Raw genomic sequence first — 20,789 nt, forward strand, 5'->3', positions numbered from 1 at the left:
AATGCGAACCCGTGGGGTGATGCCTACAGAGTCGTAATGGCAAAGACCAAGGGTGTGATGGCGCCCGCTGAGCAATCGCCAGAGATGCTGGAGCGGATCATCGAGGGCCTCTTTCCGCACCACGAGCCAAGGCCCTGGCCCCATAGCGTAGGATGGTCGGCCTCCCAGCCGAACATCCAAAGTAACGTGGGCGACGGCGGTTTGGAGGTCGGGGAGGAAGTGACGGTTACGAACGAGGAACTCATTGATATCGCTAAATCCCTAAAGGTGAGCAAGGCACCGGGGCCAGACGGTATCCCGAATATGCCCATTAAAGCGGCTATTTTAGAGGCTCCCGAATTATTCGGGGCAGTAATGAATAGATGGAAGCTGGCCACTTCCCGGACAGATGGAAGCGACAGAACCTGGTCCTATTGCCGAAGCCGGGAAAACCTCCGGGTGTCCCCTCGTCATATAGGCCGATCTGTCTACTCGATACTGCCGGCAAGGTGCTGGAGAGGGTTATCCTTAACAGACTCGTACAGTACACGGAGGGTACAAACGGTCTGTCAAGGAACCAATTCGGCTTCCGAAAAGGCAAATCTACGGTGGATGCCATCTTGTCTGTCACTAAGACAGCCGAGGTGGCAATCCAGCCCAAGAGGACAGGTATTCGTTATTGCGCAGTTGTCACGCTCGACGTGAGAAATGCGTTTAATAGCGCTAGCTGGGACTCCATAGCCAGCTCGCTTCGGAACGGCCAAGTGCCGGTGTCGCTGTACAGAATTCTGGAAAATTATTTCCAGAATCGTGTGCTATGCTACAACACGGAGGAGGGTCAGAAATGCGTTCCAATCACCTCAGGGGTTCCGCAAGGTTCCATACTGGGCCCGGTGTTGTGGAACGTCATGTATGACGAGGTGTTGAAGCTAAAGTTTCCGGTAGTGGTGGCGATTGTCGGCTTTGCGGACGATATCACCTTGGAAGTCTACGGTGAATCTATCAGAGAGGTTGAGTTGACGGCTGCCCACTCTATAAGCATTGTTGAAGATTGGATGCGATCCAGGAAACTGGACCTAGCGCATCATAAAACGGAGGTTATCGTGGTTAACAACCGCAAGTCGGTGCAGCAAGCAAATATCAGTGTCGGGACTGCACTATTTCGTCAATGCGGTTCTTAAAACTCCTTGGAGTCATGGTCGATGACAAGCTCAAGTTCGGGAGCCACGTCGACTATGCCTGCAAGAAGGCTTCCACAGCTATTTCGGCATTGTCTCGTATGATGTCTAATAGCTCTGCGGTATATGGCAGCAAGCGAAGGCTTTTAGCCAACGTGGTCCAGTCCATACTCAGGTATGGCGGGCCGGTGTGGTCATCGGCGTTAGGTACCAAAAGCTATCTAGCCAAGCTGGAAAGCACCTATCGTCTCATGTGCTTAAGAGTGCGTACCGCACAGTTTCACATGACGCAATCTGCGTCTTAGCGGGTATGATGCCTATTGGTATCATCATCAGCGAGGACGTAGAGTGCTTCAACCAACGTGGAACTAGAGGCATACGGAGTACCACAAGATCGGCCTCGATGATCACATGGCAGCGGGCATGGTCTGATTCCACAAAAGGCCGGTGGACACATAGACTTATCCCGGAACTATCCGGATGGGTCAACAGGCGTCATGGCGAAGTCAACTTCCACCTGACACAGATTCTGTCAGGGCATGGTTGTTTTAGACAGTATCTGCACAAATTTGGGCATGCGGAGTCCCCCGAGTGTCCCGAATGCGCGGACGTTGAGGAAACTGCAGAACATGCTTTCTTCATATGCCCTCGTTTCGAGGGCGTGAGAAGCAACATGATGGCAGTTAGCGGACAGGACACTACTCCGGATAACTTAGTCCAAAGGATGTGTTCTAGCTCGGACGTCTGGGGTGCGGTCAATGCGGCTGCTACCCAGATCGTACTTGAGCTACAAAACCGCTGGAAAGCCGATCAACGGCGAATAAACAGCCTAACTACCATAGTCCAGTAGTTATCTAAGAGCGTGCGTTAAGCACAATAGCCCCTCCCTGAAGTAATACCGATAAGGTGGTTCCAGGGGGGATTGAGGCTGGAGACTCGAGTAGGGTTTTAGTGGGTCTGGATCTTCACGATCTTCACGGGATACCAAACCCCACTCCCTGAGCTGTCTTCTCAGGTGTCTGATAGCAGATTTCCCTACTGGTTAAAAAAAAAAAAAAAAAAAAAAAAAGATCTTTAAGAGCGCCGATTACATCGTTTATGCAAATTTGGGTAGCGGGAAGATTGAAGTCGTGTGCTGTACCAGAGCTGCTCTGCTATACATGGTTTTGAAGAATGATGCGAAGAGTTTTGCAGCGTCTGCACTTGTAAAAGCGTCGGTGCCATCGGAGTGTACGAATTTGATACAGTTGGTGCGCGTAGTTCTCAGTAACACTCAGGATATTCAATTGCTGAATGTCTAACCGAGAGGACGGCGTTGTAGCAATAGTACACCGCCATGTCGATAGTTTTGAGCGCATCATTGATCAGGTGACTTCCAGGTGGTCAATGTAGATATAGATGTATTTATAGATACCATTGCTGGACACTGGCTTTGGAAATCTGCAATTGGATGCACCATTGGCCGTTATCGTTCCTGTCAGTATGCAGGCAACGGGAGCCTATCATCAGTTTATAATCGATTCGCTATTTCATATCGCTGACGACAATCTTGATAGCCCGCAGCTGTCGTACCTTGCCGCCAGTTGTGCGATGTACGATTTCTTCTCGTTAGGGTACCTTGGTGCGTACCATACATGTTGACGACGATGTAATTGAAGAAGCGATCCTCAACAAACACATGCATTCGGCTTCCTGTCCACTACGCTGTATTCTACCAGACACGGTAAAACAACAGATCTCATAATCCCAAGGCAAGTAGTGGCGCTGATGGATGGTGTACCCATTGTATTTAAGGTAAACTATCTTGCACAAGAGACGCGAATTGTCGATAATTCTATTTAAATATCAATGCAGATATCGTGTTGATCATGATCTACACTCAAAATATTCTGCACATAACTAATGGTAAATTTCCATATGAAATTCCAGATGATTATCATGTGCCGCATATAAGCACAATCCGCCTAGAAATACACATAAAAATTATACGGATATGAATAGCATGTGCAATTATACACATAAAAAATATACGTATATGAATAGTATGGGCAAAAGTTTCGCGTACCCATAAATTATAACTGTTCGGCACATAAAGTTCATTGACTGGGCACATTGCAAAAATCTATGTGTGGTACACATAGAAACTATACGAAAAGTTTTCTCAGTGTAGTGTTGTTATATCTTTTGTGGAAACAACTGTTGGTCGCTACTGTCAAAACTAGGGAGTGAACCAAAACAAGTTTGTATCTCACTTTAGTTGATATTATCGGTGAAAATAAAGACTATGATACTTTCAGCGGACGTTTCGACTTACTATCCTTCAGTCATTGACTGCGTCGTCCTCTATAACTAAAGGATAGTAAGTCGAAACGTCCGCTGAAAGCATCATAGTCTTTATTTTCACCGAAAAAATCAGCTAAGGTGAGATATAAAATTTACGGTGACAAATTCTAACAATACAAAACAAGTTTGACGTGATTTGTTCAACAAATATAGGGCCCTATTTTGTAAGTCACGTCGATCGTCACTTTGCTCGACTAGTCCCTTTTTGGTATTATGCAAGTCACACACGACACGATTTTGTCAAGTAACTCGACCGAGTCGATCGCTACAAAGCTAGTGACTCAACTGTTAGCAAGTGACACCTGAGCTTGCTTTGTTTTGGTTTTTCATCGAACCGCTATGCTGTCCGTTCCCCCTACACGTCAATCGACAGTGACTAAGGCGAGTCGAGTTGTTCGACATGACTTACAGGATAGGGTCAACAACCTGTAAAAATCCAGTGATGCCAGCCCCAGTATTTGTCTAGTAGTTATGAGGTCTGTTGGTGAAACCCATTTGTTTCGGAGATTCACCGTTAGCTTTGGTAATATAGGGGCTAAATGCAAAAGACCTTCTACACTTTCTCGGTTTTACGATAGGTTTCCTGTCCATGTCCATGTCCATCCATGCTCTAAGATCGATGTCGAATATTTCAAATAATTTTTTTGGTTGTTCGATGTGGTTGTATTTAGATAGGATGTTTTATCACGCTTTAAGCTACCAAGTTTTGGGTGGTGGGACACTGCCATTTTGGGTTTGGCATTCGAACCGTTTCATAATTTAAACGCCGGTGCTGGGTCAAACGCTGTCGTGTGCCACTCGCTTAAGGTAGCGTATGATTTAGTTAAGCGAAATCAGCTATGGCAGACTATGGCAGAAAAGTGATTATCATTAACGGTTTAGTATCAAACGTTGGAACAGCAAGTGAAATATCTGACTGATAGGTGATGTTAGCTTTATCGTTAACTATAGCCCTGTGAAGAGATTTGTTGTTATCTACAAAGGAAAGTTAAGAAAATCGTGCTACAGCATTGGGCTACAAGCACATGGCGGTTGGCAGAGAACATGGAAACCTGCCCAGTGTAGGTTCTGTGATAGTTTGAAAGTAGTCCACGAGCTTCGGCCCTTGGGTTTAAAAGTATGTGACAATCAGATGAGTGTTTAGATAAAGATGCGAATAGTGACTGTGAGTTGTAAGAATCCGTAGTCTGCAAATGCACATAAAACTTCAACTGCAAGGTGAGGTTCTACGGTCATGCAGTATGAATGTTGAAGGAGCTCGATCGGTGCTAAGTTCTTGATGTCTTCTAGTGTAGGATCCTACGATCAGCGTTTAACAATAATATCACAGAGCAGCTCGTGAATGTTATGGAAATAATTGTACATTTCCTCAAGCTATTCACCGCACGATACAATCGTTCCGTACTCAATTCTTTCAATTGTGTGTGATCGTGTCATGAAAAATCTAAACGTATCAAATTGACGTTGTTCTCAGAAACGTGCGTTGTTTTGCACATTGCCTGATTGGATGTGATCATTGGACTTCGTTTCTGATAAAATTGTCCATTGTCTGGCGATGGCGATGATTATTTCTTGCAAAAATTGATATCGATGTTTATTTGAGAAAGTGATTAAATATTAGTTTGATAGAATGGGATTCGTAATAGCTAGACGAGTAAGAACTATATTCGACTTCATTTTTAAAAATAAAATAAAAAAAAAAAAAAAATTGAATAGTATGATAGAAACATTTAGGTGGAGTTTACATCTATTTTGGTATGTTTCAATTTAAAACAATAATTTTTCAATGCTCTAAAATATCTACATTATCAACAATAAATATCGTTTTGTCAGATGGCTATAATGGTTTTAGCCGGTACATCGCGAAAAGTTGTTTTGAAGTTAGCTGCAATCGACCATACCGAAAGACAAAATCGAATTTGTGTCCAACATAATTTTCGACACGTTTGGTTGGTTGATTGGATACATCGGAACGCCAATGTTCATTAGCGAAGGCAAATCACTTTTTTTTATTCAATATCTATACCTTTCCTGAGGTGGAGATATGACCTTGGCGGGACATATCGTAACTAATGGCTGCGTTGAAGCTTACCTTAGTACTTGTAGTTTAAAAGCCGCAGTCCGAAAGCATGCCATAACCTTCGCAAGGGATTCTTCTCACTCGATATGAGTGTGAAGAGCATACCAAATTCGATAGTTTACTGTGTGCATGAGCTGTGATTATCGGAGGCACCCACATGAATGAATTCGGCCTTTACACGTACGGTGATCAAGATTGATCGTTGCAGAAAAGGGCTATAATTTAAGTTGTGTTGTACCTCTAAAGATCCACGCCTTGTTGACTAGACCGGAGTTTTAATTAAGCTAAAGATAAACTTGTTTGCTTCTCGATTCGGAAGTAACTAATTTCATGCTGCTATAAAAGTTGTGTTTTTTATGTTTATCGTATGCTTGCTTATGTTTTACAAAACGATATAATTGAAAGTGTTGTGGTTAGTTGACTGTTAGCTGGAGCTGCAACTGGAGTGGAGCTCTAAATATTTGTAGGCATAATTCATTGTGTGCAGTTCCACTTGAACCATTACCTAACCAAGACTATAGTCTAAAATTTTGACAGGAATCTGGTTTGAAACTGTTACTGTTTCAAATTGAAATAATTTTGAAAACGGTTTGAAAGATTTAAAAAACTAAGAATAGACGCGCAAAGTTTTCTGTAGGTACATTATGAGATGCAGGATTTTAGGATTAGTAATTTCTGACTGAAACTTTATTTAGAACCTGAAAAGCTAACCAGTTGGTACCACCGTTGCCTAGACACACTACAAATCTTTAGCCAAGACATTTGCCTGCTGTGCCAACCCTAGGATGCACGAGGATACACGAGCCATTCATCGGTTAAAATTGGTTGATTAAATGAACTGGATTGGATTAAATCGTTGAATTTTGTGTTAACGATTTCGTTAACGTTGCACTAATGAATCGATAAAACGAAGTTGAAAGTGGTTATTACTAAGCCTGATTTCGTTAACCTTTGCAGATCATTATTGCAATCACCAGCAGTTCGCTGTGAATAAGCTGGACTAACAATAACAAACTGCAGTTTCATTTACATATTGTCAGGGTGCGCTCGTTGTGCAAGGTGACAATGTCAGTTAGTTCTGGATAGGAGACGGAATTATAATTTTTCTTCATTTTTAGCATCCAAACTGACTTCTGATTGTTCCAGTATGCTTGCTGGTTATTTTTTCCCACTTACAAATTCTATACGTTACTCACCTGCAGCATTACTTTTTAATTCAATTGAACCGGCTACCGGTTAATTGAGTTTAATCAGAAACGTATTGTTGCATGTTGAGAATTTTAATTAAGTTCAATGTCAGCAAACCGTTCGTATCCATGGGTTTTCAAAAGGAGCACTCGTACATGTTTTAATTAGGTTCCGTATGTTAATCTACAATGATCTGAGCTAAAATAGTAATTGATACTATTAAAGTATCATTTAGAAAAAATATGCCTTCTATAAATGACACCTTTAGCTTCGGAGGTTAACTTGTCGTCGACCCACGCACCACTTTGAATTATTCAATTGGTCGAGTCAAATTTGGGATTATAAGACTTTTGCCTAACTATAGTCTATTTAGCAGTAGAAGGTAGACTCTTGTTCATAACATGACATTTCTTATTATCTTTAACATCCAAGTTACGAAACTTGTTTACAACGGCAAGGTTTGGCCAGACAAAGTGTCATGCAAAAAAAAACTTTCTCGAAAAGCGGTTAAGTTTTAAACGCTGAAAACTTAGCGGTTTCCTGGTCGATTTTCAATATTTTTGCACCATGCGATCGGAAAATATTCTATGCGTCTATTCAAATAAACAACACTATTGATTCTTTCTTAAGTATTCTTAAGTTGTATGTAACGAAAATCAAAGTAGTTACATTTTACATGCTTATAACTCAGACAATCCTCAGTAGATTTCTGAGATATTTGTATCAATCGATTGGATTTTTTTCTTTCGATCATTTATTACAAATTGAAAATAATTAAGCAATGTCTAACTAATAATCCTCGATCGGTAGTTGCTTGGAATAAGCACTGCCAAATTAAACTCGAACGTGTTTTAGTACAAATCACGAAAATGTTGAATGAATTCTTTATTGTTGCTGTGTTGGTATTAATAAGAATAAGAATAAGAAATCACGAAAATGTTGAAGGAAAATTCCATTTAATTGTACAATAACTAACTAACTTCTCGTTGATTGTTAATTTACCTTAATGATGCCATAATTGCTATGTCATACCACCAGGGCAACACGAATGCTGTCATGGTTAAATGACGCTTTTGTAATTATTACATTGCGAAATTATCAAGCGTATCAAATGAAACCGACTGGAATTAAACACTAATTCTCTGCACAAATGCTTTGAAAATTGCTCAAGTTAAAATTGTTTTAGTAACACTGAATATTTCATTTTTTAACAAAACCTACTAGTCCATAGTCTGACAGTTTAATTACTACTAGTAGGGCAAACAACATCTGTTACATCTTCTTATAAGATATATTTGTTCAATTGTTTGTCGTTACGGATGGACATCTGCAAATGACATGAGACTATTCTGACCAACAATTCCAACACTTCAGCAGCTAAATACTATTACAAATGTTAAAAATACGAGTGTACTTGCACCAACGTGTTCCGTGCAATTTTTCTTTCACAGCATACGGTGAAGACAGCTTCTGGTAACAGACGAGCAATACGACTTGAATAGGACTATACCATTCCTTTAACCTTGCCTCTTTTGCCGCGTCCAGACATGTCCAGACAACTCTCAATTGAGGTTTACCAAAATTAAAATAGCGTTTAGATCACTGTTTACCTATTTATATTTCGTTATATTCGGTTCGGCATTACGAAAGTAATTAAATTGCAACACTTGAAAAATGGGGCGGACATAAAAGTTACACCTGAATTGTGTTGGAATAAAACAAAGACTACCTCGTTACAGTGCTATCAGTTGCTACGGAGCTAGCGAAGCGAACGCAAGCCATCGGAATGGCACCGAAAACCAGCTCAACAGTTCTTAAGGCGAAAATAAGAAGAAGAAAGCACGCCGTAAGGAAAAGTCCGCACTGTTTAAGCAAATCCATCCGGGTACCGGTATTTCATTGTAGACATTTTGACTGATGAGCTTCACTAACAGCTTCATCGGTGATATTTTTAAACGCATAACTGCTGAAGCTTTTCGGTTGGCTCGTTATAACAAGACGTACTGGTCTGCAGCTTTCGATAGGTCATATCTACCACTTGCTGCGAAAGGAAAATCGTAAGAAGTCATCTCATATCATTTGTAGCTGGCCATACGTAACGGTAAACAGATTAACAAACTTCTGAATAGAATTACCATTGCCCCGGGTGGGGTATTGTCGAACATTCACGCCTTTCTGCTTTGTTGCCAAATAAAACCAAAAAGAAAGCCTGTAAAATTCCTAGCAGTTTCAACAGTTACCAAAAACCGTCCTTTTAAGGACGAAAACATTCGTATATGAAAATGTAGAAGCTTTTCTTTGCTCTACTGATTGCATCCGATTATGGTGTACCGTAATTTGTTTAATTTATAAAATAGTTTATGTTACGCTCATAGTACATAGTATATTAATGTAACAAATTGCGAAAGTAACATGTCTGCGATTTCGGTTTAAAGTACTAAAAAAATCAGAGGGGTTGCGTTCAATACACGACCGCATAGGTGACGTAGGGTTACGTAAGTCTCTTTATAGTGGTAGTAGCATGTATCCATGTATTTACTCATTCGATTATTTATGTATTCATGCTGTGTGCAACATAAATACATGCTACATGCGTTGTATCTAACGTTTATCAAAGTAGTAACATTGTATACGCTCAATCCTAAATAGATTTCAGAGTTATTTCTTTGTGCATTTGGAAACTATTTAACATAATCAAGAACATTTCGCTTTCCTGTTATCTTACAGAAACTAAAAATTGTTTTTATTACAAATCGTTCGTTTTGCCAATTTTATCAACAGCTCATCTTTTTACTACACGAAGTAAAACGTTGACGTGTGATAAAACAACACTTGCCCTTTCCTTAAAACTCTAGAACTAGGGTACGGAAGGGTATTTCCAGCACGCTACTAAATTCGGCATACATTACCTTTTTTTGCTGCGTTTTCCCAAATAAAACTTTGCCGCTATATAACAATACTGAAACGAATGTAGCACTCATAAGCTTTAATGTGTCATAACTATCTTCATAAAAATGTAAGTAATTTGCTAAATTTTAATCAACAAACATCAAAACCACTGTTTTACCACTGGCACGTAATCAGGCTGAAAAAACCAGCAGCAATCGCTTACGCGTATCCGCTCTTGATGATGGTTTGGAAAACTCAAAATTATGATCACGTTTACTTATTCTAGCAATTAAACAGCTGTGAATATGGTGTCACAGAACAATTTTACTTCTTTTTATCACGGAAGAACACAAAACTTCTCCTCCGATATGAAAATATGAATCAATTTTCATTCACTAGCAATCTGCAGCATTTTGTTTTTAATTTTAGCATATGGTGCTTTATATACACTACTACCAATATGTGATGAAGCTGCGCCTGAAACTCTTCTATTGTATTGACAGAGCTAGTATTTGAGTGACATCCACTTGCTTCTGGTGCTAGTGTATATGAACGATTCTATGATACACTAGCGCCAGCAGCATGCTGTTGTCACTGCAAAACTAGTTATGTTCAATGAGCCGGTATCTAGGCAATACCGACACGTTATCCATCGGTCTCTCTTTAGATCTGTTTTTGAAAACCATTTAATCCATGTGCAGGCTATTTCGGCTGGTCGGATTTTAAAAAAACAGACACCACTATAGAAAATTGGCCCCATTTAGCCGCAGCGACTTCATCATTTCTCGCGAACATAACTCAAATTCAGTAGCGTTTCATGAAAACCAAAATACGCGCCGATATTCAGTACATATTATTCTATCAACTGATATAAAAATCTTGTATCGAATGAATATAGTTTCAACGTAATTCCTGAATATTGTTTACGCTACCGCTTAATGGGCTGAAAATACCGTCCCGTACCCTACAACTTTGTTCTTCCAATTACTTGAGTCTACCCTAGCTTGGGAAAACAAAAGCACCTCCCATAATATACTACCTAATTTAGTGAATTAGCTAAGTGTACATGATTTTTTTCTTTCTATACTCATAATATCCTAGTTCACTCAACAAACAATTTAGTAGCTTATTAAGGCTCATATATAGAAAACATGTGCTTGATATGCTATTATAAAGCAAAAATGTTTGTTGAGTAATGCTCGTATAATAATCATAAATTGCGTTCAATAATAATTCCGCGAGCATCAAACATTATTCTCCGTCAATAGTCTTGCAGCCAGGCATGCGATCAATGTTTCCAACTATTGTCCCACAATTTTTATGAAATCATAAATAATTAACCTCCAATAATTAGGAATCTTACTCTAATGACAAGAGAAATTATAAATGAAGTAATCTCATAATTGTCTGATGTATTTATCGGTATTTTTTCTATGGTGCGTTGTAACCACTGCTGTTCTCCCCCTTGGGAGCACTGCTCCCCTCCCTGTGTAGAGCTAGAGCGCAAGAAGAGGCGCGGTTTGTTCCGGTGAGTTCAGGGGCCATCATGTAGTTAGTTTTCTCTTTTGATTGGAACGCCGGGTTGTAGTAACTTGTAACTTCCTAACAAACATTTTTGTCGAATTGGCTATACAACGGTTGGATAAGCTGCTATTCAATAAAAATGTTTCACGAGGTAGAATTAGAATCGGATAAACCATAAATCAGAACCAGTATCGAAATTTACGGGGTCTTTGGTATTGTTTTGATACAGACTTAATTCTTTTTTCTCATTTCATTGCAAAGCAATTTTGAATTGTTGTACAATAAATAGACAGTTTTTGCTGTTAATTCTATAAATATAATATCCTGATGAAATCTTCAAGTCTGAAGAAGAATGGGAATCAGTGACACAGATTGTTTGAAAGCTTAATGCCTTAATTCTAACTTTGGAGGTAGCTTAACTAATATTAAAATCAAACACGCTTGACGGTAAAATTCCAGTGTCAAATTTTAGTAGAATCAGGCTATTCGATATCAAAGTGATATTAGCATCGGTTTATTCTCAGGTCCCTAATTATCTTCCTTTATGCTGAATTCTATAACATTACTACTATAATAGAGGAACGTAATGAGGACTCACCAGGGACAGTTATAATTGGAGATAGTACTGACGTGTGAGGAACGAGGTGGGTTAAGTTGTGCAAACTGTGAAGCAAGGGTAAAATCCGATACATACAAGCACGCATAGAATTAATAAGCATATTGCTCACTCAGTGGCGAATATAGCAAAAAGAAATGCAGCGCAAGATACAGCAAACACCAATGTTAAAAAACGAGCTAAAAGCAAACGATCCATATTCTCACGCGGGCGAGTATGAGAAGCATAGCACCCAACGCTTAGCCTACTGATGCAAGCGTACGAAAAACAAACGCCAGTGCTGTGTGCAAACATTCTGCTACCTACACACTCGCGAACGTACAGCCTCATAGCGTCTATCTGCATAGCCCACTCACGAGGTCAACAACTCGTGAGCAGCCACCTGCCCATTAGGACTAGCGGTACACTGTGATATAGATTTTGCTTTACTTTTTCTGTTTTTCTTTATCTTACGCTTTAAATTCTACACGTGGGTGACAGTGCGACGCAAGCGACCGTTATCAGCGATTGTGACGACCGTGGTTGGTAGCTAAATACACACTCGCAAAAACTCGTCGCAGTGCGTGAATAAATAAGCGAGTGTCCGAAAGAGTTGTTTATTGTATTCGCAATACTGGATATTACAATAAAGCATGTATGTATTGGTCGCAGTGATGAGTCCAGTCAAGAAAAAGAAATCGATATCCAAATCAACAGTGATTTATAGTGATTGACCAAAGCGTGTTTGTTTCAAGACCTTCACTAAAGCCTTTGACCGAAATAAGTACATCACCATTCTCCTTGATATTATAATCAATTACTGGTACGCACGAAAAAGGTTCTACGAGCAAAATCTAGTTGTTCTGTATTTGTTTCCTTCTCCGTGTTTCGGTTGATGTTTAATGCACATAATGTTGTATGTCTTTGCTACTTCTCTCAATGAAAGGTTTTTTTACGTTTTATGACTACCAAGTTTCAGTAATTTGAGAGAAAAATTCGCATATCCACGACTGCCTGGTTTTCTTTTGCACACTCATGACAGAAGCCGTATGCACTTGGTAGACTTGTGAACCGTAAACAAAAGATTACAATAAGAGAACTGTAAATACCTTTTTTCGACAAATTGACTATTGAAAAAGGGACTACTGGGACATGAAACGTTTATTTGCATCTTGTTGAATGGAACTTAAAAATTGTTTCGATACTAAACAGTAGTTTATGCAAGGAAAAAAATACGTTGTAGCATAGCAATAAAACGGGCAACCGTTTGTGATCAATGTTTCCAACTATTTTTCTCAATCATCTTAAATATTCAGTGTTTGTACTTTAATTAAAGCCAAACATTAATCAAACTTCCACAAACAAACAAACAAACAAACAGAGAAGTGTTGCAAGTAACCACGGTATTGCAAGTATCTCCGTTTTACGGTACTTTTTTATGGTGGCGAGTTGCCTTAAAATCGCCCAAGGTCTAGTTTTCTTTAAATATGTTTTGGGTTCATGATTGCAGACATAAAAAAACAATATTTCAAAATAAACCGTACCTCTCAAATGAGGTAGGATTATAACATGCTTATTCACATTTACATTTGAGTAAACCCAACCTTGCAAGCAATACTAATTGATGAAAAAGACTGACATTCAACTCTAATCACCCTGTAAATCGATTTTATTTTATTTGCTGTAAACTTCATAGTTAACTCTGCAGAGCTCGATGGGCGTTGGTCTCTCCTCAAATACTCCCAACATAAGTCTTCTGAAAACTTGAACCTGTAAAACACTGGCACGTCGAGGACATAAACGTACTTGCTGGTTTCAAGCGGATGGTTTTGAGCCAGTTACCGCATAACATGGAATTCGATAGTCGTTTATGAGACGTTTATTGATTTCCAACAAGTGATTGCATATAATCCTATTAGAAATTAAGTGAATAAACAAACGCTTGCTTAAACACATGACAATTAAGTCATATTTTATATCGTAAGTGTTCGCTTCCTCAGAAACAAAACGATTTTGGTGTTGCAAGCCTTACTTACTGCTTGTGGTTTGCTGCAAACTAACTGGCATGTGCATTACTAAAACGCAATGCATCCGAGAAAGCGGCTCTCTTGCAGAACCCGTTGTTGCATCGGTGCCGCTTCCGGCCGGCTCGGAAAAGCATTCGTACGTATATTTCTTTTTCCTCTAACTGACCATAGCAATATGATATATAAGTGCCCTCCACCCATCATCATCCACCGCATGTTGGGAGCTTCGCGTTTGACCAGCAAAGCGTGGTGTGCATATTAGCAACCAGAGATGAACGCCAAGGATGGTTTCGTTTTGCACTGTTGATGGAGAAAGTGACAATTTAGAGTTATTTATTTCTAAGTGAACAGCAGAGACAAGGTACAAGTCTTAATGAATAAAAAAAAACGGTGGTAAAGAATGCTAGAGGTAGGGGATATCGACGTTTGCAATTCTAATAAAATTGAAAATTGGCATTTTATGAAATTCAGAAATACGATCGATTAGATTTTGATGAAAAAGTTGTAACTTCGAAAAATTATAGTAGTATTTCAGAATACTCAAGCCATGGGGTAAAAGAATCGGTTAACATAATTGCATAAATATTTCCTAATCTTTTGCGAAAGCATTACCTTACATAGTAAAAGTTAACAAACGTCTATTATGTCGCGAAAATGGTAGTAAACAAAAACTGTTGAGTTATAATGAAGTATGGCTAACTTTTTTCACGCACATTTCAAACAGAAGCAGATTCGTTTTAATCAAAGATATTATTCTATTTGAGTAAAACTCCATTGAAACTAATAGTTATTTTAAATGATGGCAATTTGGTGTCAGTTTGTGTTCACTTAATTCTTTGGACTGTTAACTTGCCTTGTACGATATAGAATTCATTTTCAATTTATCATTATTTAAAGCTTAAACGACAATACTACAACCCGATTCGTTGGCGCTGAATGAATGCAGCTTTGAAGTAAATGGGATTCTTTTCAAATGAAATTGAAAGTTCCTTGCTTTATTCATGCTAGATGACTTTCAATTGAAGTTTACGATGTCATTACCCGTCTCCCGTAAGTTTTACCACGTTTTTAGAAAGAATTGAATAATTGAAAATGATTGAACATTAAAGAATAACTCACTTGGGATCTTTTAATTTTTGGGTAGTTAATTTTAGGCTCTTTCTTTGGAATTTAGATTGCAATTTTTAGTTTGCACATTGCAAACTTTTGCCCGGTAGTAGAATAAAAGTATAAGTTACTGCCTGATTCAAGTCTAACCTAACCTGTTTCTATCGACGCGGCAGTAAAAGAGAGTAGAAAAACTGCAGGATTGTTGATCTTCATAGGCCTTATAGCCGTTGTGTCCACTGCGATGCAGTAGTGCTTTCTTTATGTATATATACCTACTTATTATGTTTTCTTCTATTGGAAAATGCTTTCTGGATACAACATTACAGCCGTCGACTGCCGTGAACTTGCGACGCGTGCGGGCAATTGGATACCTAGCTGGTTTTCCGTCTACCACGGTCAGGCAGGATGTTTAGTCTTGGTCTGGCGCTCGTGCGTGGTCGGAATGAAGAGTTTTCGCGCGAAGATTCGCATTCAGTGTGCTATCTCATTAGTGATTTGTGTGAAGTGTGTTAATTTTATAGCTCACAACTTGTGAATCTGGAATGTGAACGTAAGGCAAAATTGCCTACAAGTATTAGATACAACAAAGTACTAGGTAAAGGAGCTAAGATGGGATTCGATTGTGCTCGCGTATATGAATGATTGGTTATTTGTAGATGATTTTCAATAGTAACTATCACTGTATTAATTTGTAGATACATTTGCATCTTCTGTTTCATGTCATACAATGTTTTTGACAAGTAGAAAAACAGCATAGCTGAATCACACAGATAAAATCGAAGGATTTCAAGATTGGATAGGTATGCCAGCATTTTTTTCCAATCAACAGCAAGCTCTTTTCAGCATATTTCACAACTTCGTAGCAAATCTCACCCATTTCACAATTTAATAAACCAGTCCCACAATGCTGTACCGCTAGTACCTATCCTTCGATCGAATGCAACTATTTTCGCTTTCATCCTAAGCTGCATAGACAGAGCCACTTACACTCAAGTTGCAAGATCAAATCCTATATACACGGGCTTTGAGCTGGCGGAGAAGCAAAAATGCAGGTTTTGTGGCCTACATTTTGACATCAGCGACACAGTACATTGCTTGTTCCGTGCGTGCACCCATTATATGCTGCCGTTTATCGCAATAAGGCAGGCGAGCTTTGCGTTACTTAGTGGAACCGGAGTGCACCACGATTGGAACTTGATTGCAAGTAGAGTAGAGTTATGCATTGGTAGGCAACAAATCCGACCAGAATCGGCACTGTCGGCTTCCTTTTTATAAGAGTGAAAGTCAGCCTAGAGTTAGCTTTCAATTTTATCGAAAGACATATTTTTCAGCGGGAACGGATTGTGCGGGATCACGAGGTTGTACTGTACAGTAAGCGAAATGATTATCAACGTTTTAAATCAAAATTGAGTGTAATGAGAGATCAAACGGTTGTTATGGATTGCGAATAAGTGTTTGAAAATAGTTATAGGGCAGGTTTTCTTTCGGTATTTTTTTTCAATTACACATTTGTAATGCTTATTGTAATTCAAATCGAGTAACTAGCAGTAACAGCATTTAAAATTCAATAATATACCTTCATGACGAATTGATAATAAGCATTTCTATACATCCCATTTAACCATAACTATGAACTTGATTTCATAACAAAACTTAACTCTTCTGGCGGTTGGACGTTCAAGAGACTTAATATGGGTGGTATTTACATCATTGCCTTGTCTACTGAGATAAAATTAACTACATGTTCAGCAAAACCTTGGGTGTAAATGTTTTTAAGACTTGGCCCTTTCTTATCGAAAGACTTCGCAGCCGCTTGTTAGGGTACAGGACAATTACGAACCTAGCGCAACGATTCTACTGGCTATTGCAGCACCGCCCTGCCGAAATTCGAACATACGATGAGTGGCCTCCCACATTTTGGTAATACACGTTGATGAAGTTTTCCGACAGGCTTTCGAGGCATACCAATAAAATACTTTATTGTGCGCAACACTTTTACTAGGCTGGAGTATGCCTATAGAGCAGGGATATCACGTAACTTATGTGAAATTTATTTATTTATATGTTTGTTTGTTATAAATCAAGTAGCAAAGTGTCTTAATGAAACAATTAGAACGAACTACTTCCAATTAATCTAATTTTAAACAAATTAGTAGGTTCACTAAATTTAAAAAGATGATCAACACTCTTGAATACTTTGACACAAAATGCTGTTCGTTCAAAATATTCGAAGTTCGTCGAAGTTGAAACTGGTTTACAAGCATCGAAGAAGGTCTCAGCACATGTTGTGATGCACGAAAGTTTATTAGAGACAGCAGTCTCTGGAAATCTATTTCACCGTTGAATATTTTGTAACAAGTAGGTGTTTGCACCGTTGTTCGAATGTGTCAAGCCCAAATCAACGGCAACGATACGGATAAGGGAGCAGATTGACGGGATCACGCCAGGGCAAATCCCTCAAAGCTAGATGGATGAATCTTCTCTGTACACGTTCGTTCAATCCGCTGGTGTTCCAATCAAGCTGGTGCGGAGTCCAAACCACGCATGCATTTTCTAGTACAGGACGTGCAAGTGAGCAGTACAATGTTTTCAGGCAATGAGGATCCCTTTCCATTTTCGCGATAAATCCAAGTTGTCTACTAGCTAGTCTACACGGTCGCCGTACGGTGCCTGTCAAATGTCAGCTTTCGGTCCAAAATAATACCAAGATGTCCATTAATTACATACTCGAAGAGAATTGGCATTTGGGTATGGTGAAAAGTAAACACTTCACATTTAATTGTACTTATAAAGGGTGTCCCACATCAAATTGCACCACGGAAGAAACGCTGTAGAAAAATACCCATAGGATATTTGGGTTTGAAAATTTGGGTAGAAGTAGTTCAGAGTGTATTGTTTGCACTGTATTTTTATCGCTGTCAGTTTTTCGCAAATTGGAAAAATGGCGTCATCCTAAAAGGAACGTCGCGAATTGATTTTGCGCAAGCACCTGGAAAATCCACACTATCTTATCGGGACACCGGAACTCAGAATCGTGCACTCAACTGTGTGTCGTGTGGTTAAACCACCCCATCGACATCTCTATATTTTTTTTTCCATGTTGGGTATTTTTATCACTGCGACCATTTGTTTGATCTATTGGGATATATTCCCCGTTTTATTATAGCTATGTTGTCAAGATGACGCACCACTAGCAGAAGTGATTGTCATTGTTTGACTAATAGCATTTGTCCAGCCCGGTGATGCACTTCGGATGAAGTGCACTACTGCGCTGGGAGTTGTTCTCCAAATATCAGAGGGTTCTAACAGCCCTCTTTCGAAGAACCTTAATCTTTTATTGAGAATTGCCGGTCATCGGCATAACAGGTGTTCCGAGTCTTCTTTTTCTATGCCGCAGAAGCGACATATATCATCATGAAGTTTTCCCATTAGCTTCAGATGATAGCGGCTCGGACAATGTCCTGTTATAAGACCAGTATAAATGCTTAGATCTTTTTTCGAAAGCTCCAGTATTTTGCGAGTAATTGAAACGTTTGGAGAGATGAAACGTTTCGACTGCCTAGCATTGAAAGTGTTATTCCAATTTGATTCCACTTTCGTACATTCCCATGCTTTTAGCTCCATTTTTAAAGCAGAAGCAGATAAGCAACAGAAGGGCTCAGGTCTACAAATTGATGAGATGATCCGAGTCTTGCTAGTGCATCAGCTCTCTCATTTCCATCAATTCCACAGTGACCTGGGACCCAGTACAAGTTGACTTGGTTACGACGAGACAATTTTTGGAGTGATTGAATACATTCCCAGACAAGTTTTGATGTGCATGTCGCCGACTTTAGAGCGTTTAGAGCTGCTTGGCTGTCGGACATGATGCATATATTTGAATGTTTATAGTTCCTGCGCAAGCACACAGTCGTACATTCTAGAATTACTTGTATTTCAGCTTGGAATACAGTTGGCCATCTGCCCATAGAAATTGACATGTCTATTCCTGGGCCAGTGACTCCTGCTCCCACTTGATTGTCCATTTTTGAACCATCTGTATAGAAAACTGTCGAGCCTGGACGAATATCGGGACCACCATCTTCCCAGGAATCACGTCTAGGCTCAAATACACGAAATATTCGGTTGAAGTTGTATTTTTTCTCCATCCAATCTTCATTACTGGTTACAAGAGGATTTATACTAATAGTTTTTAGAATACATCTCTATATAGAGCTGCAGTGAACGTCAGCGACGGCATGTCCTGGGCTCAAAATTTGACAGCGGGCACAAATCAAGCTGTTGGCAGTCGAATGAAACGAAGAGAGCCAAAGGAACGGTCCCTCCCGTGCATACGTACAAAGTGCAGAAGGTTCCAAATCGTGACGAACGGCAAAATACGGTGGGAAAGCCACGGGCCCGGAAACTATACACTCAGATGCTAACGAAGCCTCATTGCCTCATCATAGATGATCAAGGCGGAGTTCCGGCAGCTTCCGAGGCTACTGTTCTTTACTGCCCAGCATAAGTTTGATGTTCCGGAGGAAGTAAGGAAGCAGCAACTTTCAAAGTTTGCCAAGAAATACATGATTTGGCAAGCAATCTGTTCATGTGGCAAACGGAGTGTACCGTTCGTGATTACCGGGACTGTAAGCGGGTCGATCTCCCTCAAGGAGTGTCTACCGAAGCGTCTGTTTCCTCTGTTGAAGCAACACGAGGGCCCTACGATCTTCTGGCCAGATCTAGCTTCGTGCCACTATTCAAAGGATGTCCAGCAGTGGTACGAAGCCAACGGGGTTACTTTCGTACTTAAGGACATGAATTCCACCAACGCATCGGAACTAACCCAAGTAGCACACTTTAGGTCCATTTAGTTGAAGTAACCGGATTACAACTGAAATTAGTCACAATTCAGTTACCACAACTAGTTTGTAACAACTGTGTAACAACTGTGCTTATGAAGCAGGCACTACGGAAGCATTCCAAGGAGGCCAAATCTGAGGAAAACATGAAGAAAAAGTGGTTTTCCGTATGGAAGAAGTTGCAGCAATATATTGTATAGAACCTTACGAGTGGAGTATCGTAAGGTGCGAGCATACGCTTATGGTATTGAAGTTGAATGAAATAAATATGCCAAGTTTACTAAGGGTTATATTTTACAGTCTGAAAGTTTGAAAAGGATCGGTCAATTAGGTAATTTTCGACAGCGTTTCTTTCGTAGTACAATTTGATGTGGGACACCCTTTAATCAAACAATTCAGTTTACACCGCGTCATAAATTTATCCAATAAGGACTGCAGCCGATAACAATCCTCGATACTATGAATCGGCAGAAAGGTTTTAAAGTCATCGGTGTAAACTAAGCTCCTTCCTTCTCTGATCCCGGATTTACATAATTCACATAATTCTACTACGCTTTTTTCAGGTTTTACTTAATTCTCGTTAGATTTCAAACTCTTGCATAAAAGACATTAGCCAAAACACACCACTTAAACTACCTACAACAAAATTAGTTTACCTACACCAACGTTGGTATATTACGTAATCTTATAAAAACTGTAAAATTGATTTGGCTAATTTAGTTCGAAAACAGACACTGAGGAAGCCTACAAGTCGTTGGCGACATACGTATCTGTTAAAAATAAATATACATAGTAGTATTAAATTGGAATTGGAAGTTTTCTTTTTATTTAATTCCGTGAATATGAAATTCTGTATCCCGCAAGCGATACGTAAGATGGCAGACCCATCAGCGAGATATAGGTATCGCAACCTAATCCCCAATAGCAAGAGAATTCGTAGGGCAGTATCAGGAGGGCTTTATGGTGGCCTGTACTACTACGGATCAAAATTTTACTGTCGAATGTAAAACGTGCCCATGCTTCATATTTTCGAGG

At 39.6% G+C, this 20,789-nt stretch overlaps 1 protein-coding gene across 1 annotated transcript in view; it reads left to right on the forward strand.

The window, feature by feature from the left end:
* LOC128736120 (uncharacterized) overlaps positions 1-20,789 on the forward strand; it is a 120,620-nt gene that overhangs the window by 9,602 nt on the left and 90,229 nt on the right. The gene's annotated exons all lie outside the window — the stretch shown is intronic.

This window comes from Sabethes cyaneus, chromosome 2 (assembly GCF_943734655.1).
Source record: "Sabethes cyaneus chromosome 2, idSabCyanKW18_F2, whole genome shotgun sequence".
NCBI classification, from domain to species: domain Eukaryota; kingdom Metazoa; phylum Arthropoda; class Insecta; order Diptera; family Culicidae; genus Sabethes; species Sabethes cyaneus.